The sequence below is a fragment of the Silene latifolia genome, chromosome 2 (assembly GCF_048544455.1).
Source record: "Silene latifolia isolate original U9 population chromosome 2, ASM4854445v1, whole genome shotgun sequence".
Classification (NCBI taxonomy): Eukaryota; Viridiplantae; Streptophyta; class Magnoliopsida; order Caryophyllales; family Caryophyllaceae; genus Silene; species Silene latifolia.
The window spans coordinates 85,377,410-85,389,407 of NC_133527.1; the positions used below are offsets into that span (position 1 = coordinate 85,377,410).

The window sequence follows — 11,998 nt, forward strand, 5'->3', positions numbered from 1 at the left end:
GCGTAGTCACAATCCCCGTTATTCCGCTACTCTTGTCAACAGTAAAGCTACACTTCAATTCATGTTCGTTAAACGACCGCAGCATAATTGTTTGAAGTCAGACCAAGTTAACAAATACAAAAGTTTTCAATTAACAATGACACTAAATGCACAAGGTTGCTAGTGTAGCGCATTTCCATTCATTACTTATGAACTGGTAGTGTAGTAGTCATAAATTCATCTTAAACTATTCATCCTACACAAGGACTTGCTGATATTGCTTCTGCCAAATCAACAATAGACTAAAGATTCTAGCTTTATGATGCACAATCAGTATAGACAAGAAAGTACGAATCAAGATACATCCAAACACGAAATCAGGCAATAGACTTTAACATGGATCTTAAATTTCTAACCAAGAAGTGATGTAACACCCCCATTTATTTAAGGGCCTGAGCTAGGACTCCTCAGATAAAGAAGGGTGTTACCATCTCGGAAATCTGAGGCAGTAGATAACAAAGAGAAAGATAAACAGTATTTTAAATTAAAAGTTTATAATGTTTACAACGGAAATAAAACATGTCTTAAATTGAAAATAAAGTCTGACAACTAAACAAAATAAAAGTGGGCTAGCTCTAAGTCAGGTGATCCATGCTCTCTCCCTGCCAGCTCCCAATGTCTCAACAACCTGTCAATCTGCTCCCCATTAAAAGGATCATCACAGGCATGCACGAATACACAGGGTCAACCGCGAGGTTGAGTAGGTAATACGATACAATAAAGAATGCAATGCTATGCTCCTCCATTCAACACCATCACACACATCCCCGGAACGCCCAGCCATACCGATCCCCGGTAGACTATATATCGACCGTAGTCGATCGATCGCCCGACTACATGAGGACACCAGGGCAAGTCTGCCGAACCCGCCTGGGCCTTAATCACAATAATCTCATCTCCTCCAACTCCAACTCCGATGCAAATGCAATGTATGAAATGTATGAAACAATAATGCTCAACAAGATAAATAAGATAATCAGATATGTCATATAATCACCAAACATGCCAACTCTTTATAATCGTAAGAATTCAATCAGTGTATTCCCCTACCTCAGTACTGCAGTCAAAAAGTCGGGTGCTCAGTAATATTCCACAACAAATTCGCCCTCTGAAAGATAAATAAATGATAAACAATTACTTAAACCATTCCCGTTCCCAAAATAAAAAGTTACTAAAAATAGAAACTTCTTAAAATGGAAAGTTTCCTCAAATGGAAACTTTCCCGATCTAACAGTTTTTCTATTTTACCAACCCGACTCAAACCCGTCTCTAAACATTTAAATAACTCGGGAATTAATTAGCTAAATAAGAGTACGATATAATAAATGATAAAACACGTTATACGATTAAAAGAATCGAAACAACACTAACTAATCCTATCAACCCGTCTCCTACAACCCGCACCTTCTCTCTCTCCCACACCCCTCACGCGCCGCCCAAAACCACCACGAACACCACCAGGCTTGCTCCCCTCTTCGACCCCACCACCAACAACCGACCCCAACCTGGTCGACTGCCGCCGGCGAGTCGAACCAGAGCCGTCATTTGGCCTGGTTCACCACCGTGCCTCACCAAACACCCCCATGTCCTCGACTCACAACCACCGCAGCCATCCCCTACCCTCCGCCAAACCACCACGCCACCGCCGCCGTCAGACCACGCACCCAGACACCGTGACACCACCATTTCGACCTCCCCCGAGTCCACGGTGGTGCCACCCCAACCTAAGCATCTAAAACCCGCCTGAAAACCCCTGCTATCACCTGTGTGATCTACCCTGTCAATAACACCTCTCGCCGCCAATTCTGCCGCCAAGAACCTCCATAACCGCCACCAATAGAGACGACCCAAACCACCCAATACCATATCCCCGACACCAGCCACCAACACCCCCTCCCTGAGTCACGACACCACAAACAAAAACCCGACAGAAAACGAAAACAAAAGAGAAAGTTGCACTCATACCTTTTTCCGCCACCTCAACAGCCACCAGGGTTAACTAAGAACGTCGACAACCACCCTAAGGCCTTCCTTGCTGCTCCGACAACACCCACACTCACTCTCCCTCTCTCGATTTGTGTGTTTGTTGGGAAATGTGCCGCTGAAAATGAGATAGGCGGGTGAGGGAGTGGGGTTTTGTAGTGTTAGGGTAGAATTAGGTTAAACTTAGGTTAATTGGTTATTGGGTCATGGGTAAACGGGCTTGGGTCAACGGGTAAATGGGTAAGTGTAGTAAAAGAATTAGTTGACGTGACTTCGTTCAGTTAAACCCGTCTTAACAAGTTTACGATAACTCGATCTTACGATATCAATACGACTAAACAATTAACTCGACTCAATTAGCGATATAAAATACGGAGTATTACAGTCTTCCCCCCTTAAAATGAACTTCGTCCCGAAGTTCACTCATCTAGCAAACCCCCACACGCAACGATGTGGGCCCCAAAACAGATACCCTAAGGTAGATGACACATGGATTTAGGTCGGAAACAAAATGTTACATTCTACCCTCCTAAAAAGAAAGTTACGTCCCGGAACTTACCTCATGCAAATAGGTGTGGATAGCTTTCCCTCATGGAAGCCTCCGTTTCCCATGTAGCTTCCTCAACATTGTGGTTAGTCCACAAGACTTTCACCAAAGCTGTCTCCCCATTCCTGGTCTTCCTCACCTTCCTGTCCAGAATCTCCTTGGGTGTCTCCAGATAGGACAACCGCATCCACCTCGATTACCTCGGACTCAACACATGTGATGGATCGCTCGGTACCTCCGCAATCGGGAAACATGAAAGACATTGTGAACTCGGCTAACGCCGGTGGCAAAGCTAAACGATAGGCCACCTCTCCAACTCTGTCCAAAATCTCACAAGGTCCGATGAATTTCTGACTCAGCTTCCCTCTCTTCCCGAACCTCATAACTCCCTTCATTGGCGACACTTTGAGTAGTACCTTCTCTCCCTCACTTCTCCTAGTGTCAGCATAGCTTTTCTGTCTGTCCTGAGAAGCTCTCATCTTTTGCCTGATAATCTGTACCTGTTCAACCATCTCTTGAATCATCTCTCGGCCCCAAAATGACAAATACGATCGATCATCCCAACACACAGACTCCCGCATTTCCTACCATAAAGTGCCTCAAAAGGTGTCATCCCAATGCTAGTATGATAACTGTTGTTGTAAGAAAACTGGATCAATCCTAGTCTGTCCTCCCAAGATCAGCCAAACTCTAGAACACAAGCTCTCAACATATCCTCGAGGGTCTGAATAGTCCTCTCTGTCTGACCGTCAGTAGCAGGATGAAAAGCGGTGCTCATCTTCATTGAGTACCCATCAATGACTGCAATTCTTGCGAACTTGGATAGAAACCGGAATCTCTGTCGAGACGATATCCTTAGGCACACCGTGCAACTTAACCACGTCGAACATAAGCCTTAGCCAACTCAACCTTACTCCAAGTATCTTTCATGGGAATAAAGTGAGCTGACTTGGTCAATCTGTCGACGATCACCCAAATCATGTTGTTACCTCTTTGAGTCCGAGGCAACCCGACGATGAAATCCATGGAGATACTCTCCCACTTCCACTCTGCACGTCTAGCGGTGAACTTTCCTTGTGGTCTCTTGTGCTCACCCTTCACCCTCTGGCATGTCAAACATCGAGATACGAACTCAGCGATTTCCTTCTTCATATTAGGCCACCAAAACGTCTTCTTGAGGTCCTTGTATAACTTATCCCCTAGAGGGTGTACAGAATACGGAGTAGCATGTGCTTCCGTGAGAATTTTCTTCTTCAATTCCCCATTAGCTGGCACACACCACCTCTGCCCAAACCTCAAGCTCCCATCTGAATGGATACTGAATTTAGAGTAAGGCTCCGCACCGGCCTACTCTACCTCATTGCGCCATTTCTGGATTCTAGCATCCTCTTTCTGTAGCTCTCGGATCTCCTCGTACAACTCCGGCTCAACTGTCATATCTCCAACGGTCTCACCACGACGGATCATGTAAATCCCCATCTGCCTTAGCTCACCGAACATTCTCACCCTGGATCTGGCACTGGTTAAGGCATGGATAGACTTCCGACTTAAAGCATCGGCTACGACATTCGCCTTCCCTTCATGATAGAGTAAGTCCATGTCATAGTCGCCAATCAACTCGATCCATCTCCTTTGTCTCATGTTCAGCTCCTTCGAGTATAGATATACTTCAGGCTCTTATGGTCAGAAAATACCTTGAAGGTCGCTCCATAGAGATAATGTCGCCACAATTTAAGAGCAAAAACCACGGCCCCCAACTCTAGATCATGGGTAGGATAATTCTCCTCATAGGTCTTCAGCTGTCGCGAAGCGTACGCGATTACCTTCCCGTTCTGCATCAACACACACCCCAACCCTTTCTTGGAAGCATCGGTATACACTTCGAAGTTATCATTCCCATCTGGCAAAGCAAGGATAGGAGCTGTGGTTAGGCGCTCTTTGAGTGTTAAGAAAGCCTTCTCACAACTCTCGTCCCAAACAAACCAGTTCTCCTTCCTCATTAGAGATGTCAATGGTTTTGCTATCTTTGAAAAATCTTTGACAAACCTCCTGTAAGAAGCTTCGAATTTCGCCCACATTCTTTGGGCTCTGCCATCTAGTCACGGCCTCGATCTTGCTAGGATCCACTGACACCCCTTCTTTGGAAATCACATGCCCCAGAAAGGCATGAGGTATAATTTATTTTTAAGATGATGCCCCAGATAGCAAAACCATTGACGTCATGGGAGTAGTTCCTTTCTGTTTTCTGGTTTATTTCAGGTTACTTCCGCTGCTGTTCAAAAGGATTTTTATTTCAAGAGAAGATTTTTATTAAAGAATTTATAAAGTTTTGGTTCCACTTTGTATAATTTATTTTTAAGAGGATTTGTAATAAGAGACTTTGTATATTAATTATAATATCTCTGTATTTCGGCACGTTTTATATGTAAAAGTTAGTTTTAATTTAGCCGAAAATCAGAGGTGTTACAAGTGACGCTACAACAAAATCATCACCAAGAGGCATCCAGATCACACTAAACACATTCAACGTCCTACAATCATGCTTTAACGGCTAAAATACAATTAAAGGGTTAACCTAGTTACCTTATCAGAATGCTTCCCAAGTCGTCTATAGCTATATAGAAGTCGATATCACCGTGCCGTCGTAAACCCTATTAGAAGTAAGGACTGGGTGACAAATACGCGTGACAGATAAGCTAAGGGAGGCGCAAAGATGATGGCGAGAAGACGATGAGTGTGTCGAAAGGATTAGAAGCAGCAACGCATGGAGGAGGAAGGAGGGAATTAAAGAGGGAGAGGCGGACAGGACAAGGCATAAGACAAGGCAGACCAATCAGCAATTTGGTGTTAGGTATAGGTTTAGTCTTATTTCCTTTATTTAGGTTAATGTGGGCTCTTGGGTCTATTAGTCCATAATTTAGATGATCCGATTATAAAACGGGTTAATCATTTATCACCTAATAGGAATATCGAGCTTGGTAAAAATATTGTTAGACTAAAATAGTATGACGGTATACACCCGTTTTAACCTGTATAAAAAGTAAGTAAATTAAGAAAATGAATAAAACTGAGGCCGAAGGCTAAAGTATAAACTTTAAATCAAAATATAACATTATAATTTAATATTTAACTATTCAAAAACATGTAGTGTTACATTCTCCCCACCTTTTAAAAAGTTTCGTCCTCGAAACTTAAAAATCCAAAAAGCCTGAGAACGAGAACGAACAAATCCAACAATTAAAAACGTCAGTTCACAAAATTTGTAAATAAAATTAAAGATATAGAAAGTAGTTTAGTTTCAAGCCATAACTTATAAATCGACTAGTAATTCTTTCAATGTAAAAGTGTTAAAAATAACTGAAAGACATGTTGTGGGTGTCTATAGAAGAAAATAGAGGTAGAAATCCGAATACTCTGGAAATCCAAGTACCGGAGGTATTAAGCTACAACTCGAAAATTGACCAACTCAATGAATGTTAGACGCGGTGACTATTGTGAATGTTGTTGTAGGAGATATATCTCGGAGGAAAATGATGAGAATGACAGCAGTGATAATGATGATGAGGAACTTATTACACGGGGAAGACCTGGAATTGAGTATGATACCCTTCTTTACCTGAAAATTGTTTACTTAGTTATTGTCGATGAATGCATGGACATTCCTCAAAGTCTGAAGATTATATATATAATATGTGTTCTCCTTTATGAAAAACTTTATCCGTGTTATTCATGGTATTAATAGATCTATATTTAGGCATATCATTTTATTTATGGCACAACGACCAAGCGACAATCGATTTTGTGATGAAGTATCAAACATAGATTTAAGGGATATTCTCTCGTGTACCCCTGAAGTTTTTCGTTTTCTATGGTGTACCCTCGTTTTTTGCAAAAAAAACTTTGACCGACAATAATTCTCTGTTACGAGTTCAGAAAACGGTAATTTTTTTTCAAACCAGTTATCTCGTCAAGGCCTTCAATTTGAAAAAAAAAATTCACCGCTTTTTGAACTCGTAGCCGGTAGTTTTGGTTGGTCAAAACATTTTTTAACGAATAAACTTTGACCGACCATAATTCCCAACTACAAGTTCAGACGTCGGTGAATTTTTTTCAAACGGAAGACCTCTTAAAGACAGTCAATTTGGAAAAAAAGTTTATCGTATTCTGAACTTATAGCCAAGAGTTATTGACGGTCAAAGTTTTTTTTGCATGAAAAGAAGGGTATATCATAGAAAATGAAAAAGCTGAGGGGTACACGAGAGAATATCCCTAGATTTAATATAGTAGTAAGATCTCCTTTTGTTTATTAACCCGAGCCTCTATTAAACTAGATCTATCCGCAGTTTACCAATTGATCTCCAAATTCATATTTTCCGTGTTATTAGGCCTTGACACAATAGATACCTGACCAATATGTCCGATAAAAACAAGCCCCGATAAAAGATAAATAGAAAAAAAAATTAATTGAATCATTAGAAGGATGAAAAGAAGAGGGGGAACTATCACATACAAATCTCAAACTCGAGAAGAATGTCAACACAAACAAAAAGGAACAGTTTTACACACATGTTAAGCCGGTTTAAAGGTGGGCCAATGAGAAACATAGTAAGATAAGGTTCAAAGACTAACAATATAAGTTTTACATTTAAATATGATATCACAAATTAATATTTAATCACTTAAAATTACGGGGTGTTATATTTCCCCACGCCTTTTAAAACGTTTGGCCTCAGAAACTTGAAAGTTGAAAAACACTATTTGATGAAGGTTAATAAGGTATATATTACACAATAATGTATAGCCAAAGTTAAGGGCAGCGTTCTCTGCACCCCGTTATTAACAATTAATGCACCAATAACCAAGTTCAAGCATGTAAGAACATTTGAAATCAAGAGAAACAAGCTCACAGGCCATGGCCCACAACACCATAAGGGGTGCATATGAAAAATCACTCCCATGTAAATATCATCAATTATTAAATACTTGTAGGCAAAAATATTCATGTTTTATCTATTCACCCATATGTAAAACCAACTTATTTACGGTTATAAGAGGTAAGCCATTTAGTTTCGAATAGTTACAAGGATTATTCCAAGTGCGGCCATGGGTATTAATTATCATCAAAACAACTCAAATTAACCACGTTTAAGTAATGATCAATAAACCATTTTACAACGAACAACCGCAATTGTTGTAACTAAATATCATGGAATGTACAGTAAACACATTATCAAGCTAGATAAAAATCCAAGTTATATACTTAGCATTGTAACATGTACGAGACCAAGGATGGTAGCTAAATGAACCAACTTACATATACACAAACTAATGCTAAATAAATCAAACTTCAACCATGGGGTAAAAGAAACACATGAATGATTATAACATGATTATACACAATTATTAGTCATAAAGAAACAAAGCAAAAGATAATTAAGTTTAACATGTTTATCATTCATATTAAAAGCCAACCCCACTATCTAAGTATAAAGGGGATTAATAACGTAATCAAGATCTTATGAAATAAATGACACGCAAATTTACAAGCTTATCTGACTCAAAAGACAATGCTCATGCCATATTCAAACAACACAAATCTCTTTTAAGACAGGTATATCCGTCTAAAATTTAAGACGGGTCAAGTACTAGGGATAAGGCAAAACAGAATGGATAGGGGAAAACAGTCTATTTGTCTTATATATTCAAGTGGAATGATATTTGATCCGTTTTAATGTTAAAGGGAGACTAACTGTTCAAACAAAGTAAGAATTAAAACTAAACTTCAAGATGCAGTAATCATGGTACTTATAATTATTATTGTTATATGGTTTAGCATTACATATTTACATACCAAACATGAATTATAGCATTTATATGAATATGGGTATTAAATTATTAGTAGCCAGTGCAACATCACCCTCACAAATCAACATAATTACAAAATTAAGCAAGCGTAGGGTTGCACACCCTATAGTAGATTTCAGATGCATCACCTCTTGTTTTAGTACAACAATCAATTATAATATGACTGCATTGTTTCTGGAAAAAAGAACCGCAACAGAGTTTCATACAAACTACTTCATACAACAAATAAATTAACAATACAAGACATAGGTAGCATACAAATCATATCAAACACATTCAACATTTCATAATACATACTCTAAAGGTTATGAGTCCCTATCCAACACAATTATGCTACAACAAAACTCTCCTAAAAAGTCACCACTTACCAAACAAAGTATAAAAAGTATAAGTCGCAAACAATAATAAAACTATAAGAGTAGCTATATGGAATAACCAGAGTTAGGATCAAAAGAATAATGTAATAAACAAATACTCAAAGAGATAACACGCAAATCCTTAATTGTTTCTACTCATCTCTCATTTGTTACAAGGGTGATCTAGGTTTCTAATCCCTTTTTAATTTTGGGTTATCGAGTGAACGTTGGGAGCTAAATAGCTTTGATACTAACTGTAATAGCCCGCAATTTTAAATATGGAAAACATTAAATAAATAAATCAACTGCATTATTAAAACTCCTTGGTGGCGGAAACACCTAAGTTAATCCGGTTTGCTACTAAATCAAATATAATTATTTTTTAGAACTTCGAATGGGAGTAAATACCCACCGAATAAAAATTAGTAAATTAAATGTAAAAATTTAATATTCACTAGCTCGGAGTTCTCACTCGGACATCCCAACCAACAACAGTAATTCATAACCTGCAAACAACACTTGAAAGGAGGGGGCGACAATCAGTGGAGAGTAACTAGGTGCTCCCCAGTCATATTTTATACAATAAAACATAAATTGTAAAATATTAAACATGCCTAACATGAAAGCACATATAGGACTATTCGTAGAACTGTCCCTTCAAGTCCAGAGTCAAATAGAACTGTCCAGAGGACTGTTTTAACGGGTTCTCAAACATAATTAATAACACAATAGATCAACCAATATGTGACATCACATAATTATCATATACAAAAATTATCAACAGAATAATGTTAACAAGGGAATAATGAGTAAATATGGCCAAGTATAACAAATATAGTAACTAGTATCAACAGTTAAGTCAAATATGAGAACGGTGGAACGCCTGTGAATCAACAATATGACACACTCAAGACGCTCAGACAATACTGACACCTTATTCCCTATGGTAGGACGACGATCATAATACGGTCCTAGTCTAAGTTTGGCCAAACTCTCGAGTACCAATTATACCTGATTCAACAACTGGTAACCTAAATAGTAAACCAATCCCATAGTCTCAAATCAAGTAACCCGCAACTACTCGATGGAGCGACCTCGTGGACCTAGTACCAACAATATGGCACAAGGATCTATCCACTCAGTGGTAACCCATCAATGGGTGGCACATATTCCAAAACAAGGGGGATCAAAACACCCGTCTTGCTACCTCTCAAATAGACCAATCGAAGGCTACTAGAAACTTTACAAACAAGAGGCATACCAACTTACTCATAGAACATCATTCACACATTGACCCAAGGTAATAATACATGTTTATCATGTAAATTTCAACCCACTTGGCACTGCTAGCCAAACAACTAATACATGAGAATGGAGAAACGATATAACCAAGCCATCTTTCTTCATTTACAATTGACACACACTACTTGCAAGTTTATTAAATCATACTCTATTTTAAAGTTTACTTGAGTGTACTTATAACAAATTGAACAGAACACTTCTTAACAAACACAAAGCAATGCAACTCGACGCCATCTTTTTGGCTGGTGACCTGTTGTGCTAATATAGAGCAGTTCACACCTGCACTTGCACAGTCACAGGCCCCGTTATTCCGCTACTCTTGTCAACAGTAAATCCACACTTCAGTTCATGTCCGTTAAACGACAGCAGCATAATTGTTTGAAGTCAGACCAAGTTAACAAATACAAGAGTTTTCAATTAACAATGACACTAAATGCACAAGGTTGGTAGTGTAGCGCATTTCCATTCATTACTTATGAACTGGTAGTGTAGTAGTCATATATTCATCTTAAACTATTCATTGCTGATATTGCTTCTGCAAAATCAACAATAGACTAAATATTCTAGCTTTATGATGCACAATCAGTATACAGAAGAAAGTACGAATCAAGATACATCAAAACACGAAATCAGGCATTAGACTTAACATGGATCTTAAATTTTTAACCAAGAAGTGACGCTACAATAAACTCATCACCACAATTAGTATTTATTATATTAAATTAAGCAAGTATAGAGGCATCCGGATCACACTAAACACATTCAACGTCCTAAAATCATGCCTTAACAGCTAAAATACAATTAAAGAGTTAACCTAGTTACCTGATCAGAATGATTCCCAAGTCGTCTATAGCTATATAGAGGTCGATATCACCGCGCCGTAGTAAACCCTATTAGAAGTAAGGACCGGGTGACAAATACGCGTGACAGATAAGCTGAGGGAGGTGCAAAGATGATGGCGAGAAGACGATGAGTGTGTCGGAAGTATTAGAAGCAGCAAAGTATGGGGAGGAAGGAGGGAATTAAAGAGGGACAGATGGGAAGGATAAGGCATAAGACAAGGCAGAGCAATCAGCAATTTTGTGTTAGGTATAGGTTTAGTCTTATTTCCTTTATTTAGGTTAATGTGGGCTCTTGGGTCTATTAGTCCATAATTTAGATGATCCGATTATAAAACGGGTTAATCATTTGTCACCTAATAGGAATATCGAGCTTGGTAAAAATATTGTTAGACTAAAATAGTATGACGGTATACACCCGTTTTAACCCGTATAAAAAGTAAGTAAATTAAGAAAATGAATAAAATTAAGGTCGAAGGCTAAAGTATAAACTTTAAATCAAAATATAACATTATAATTTAATATTTAACTATTTAAAACATGGGGTGTTACTTGCACATTCCATTGTATATACTATTTCTTCAAGCTACTAAGTCCAAAAGGATACCAACAAGTCACCTCTAAGTTGTGTCAAACTAAGGTACTTTTGTCCTCAATCGCTAAATGTTTTTGTTAAGAGTAGGCTCCCTATGGTGTTAGAAACACTGTAGCATCGCGGAATTCCCCCTCTTCCTTAGACAAGAAGAAGGGTCGTCCCCTCTCCACCATCCAACAAAGAAAAGATCATTAATGGATAAAATGGATCAATATGTTTGAGTTTCACAATGATAGTTTGCTTTTGTTTTGTCTCCCCCCAATTTTTTGTGGTATTTGACTTTGACAATTTTGATACTTGGCAATTTCTTTTTGCATTCTTTTTGAACATTTTCAAAGTAACCCCATTTTATAGCAAGGGTACTTTTATTGAAGCTGAGGAGTCTACTTTTGCTCCTCTTTTCATTGATGCATTTTTGTGCAAACTTTTTTATTTTCATTTTCGTACTTGAACTCAATTTGGAGTTTTTTGG

At 38.6% G+C, this 11,998-nt stretch overlaps 1 long non-coding RNA gene across 2 annotated transcripts; it reads right to left on the bottom strand.

Annotated features, from left to right (window-relative positions):
• Nucleotides 1-501: 501 nt before the first annotated feature.
• On the bottom strand, nt 502-11,253 carry LOC141642828 (uncharacterized). Of its 2 annotated transcripts, XR_012543458.1 has the most exons (3): nt 10,915-11,191; nt 1,090-1,147; nt 502-675 (listed from the first exon to the last, which is right to left on the bottom strand). It is a non-coding gene; the product is annotated as an uncharacterized LOC141642828 (long non-coding RNA). The 2 variants fall into 2 exon arrangements; XR_012543459.1 differs by lacking the exon at nt 1,090-1,147 and having other exon boundaries at nt 10,915-11,253.
• Nucleotides 11,254-11,998: the final 745 nt, after the last annotated feature.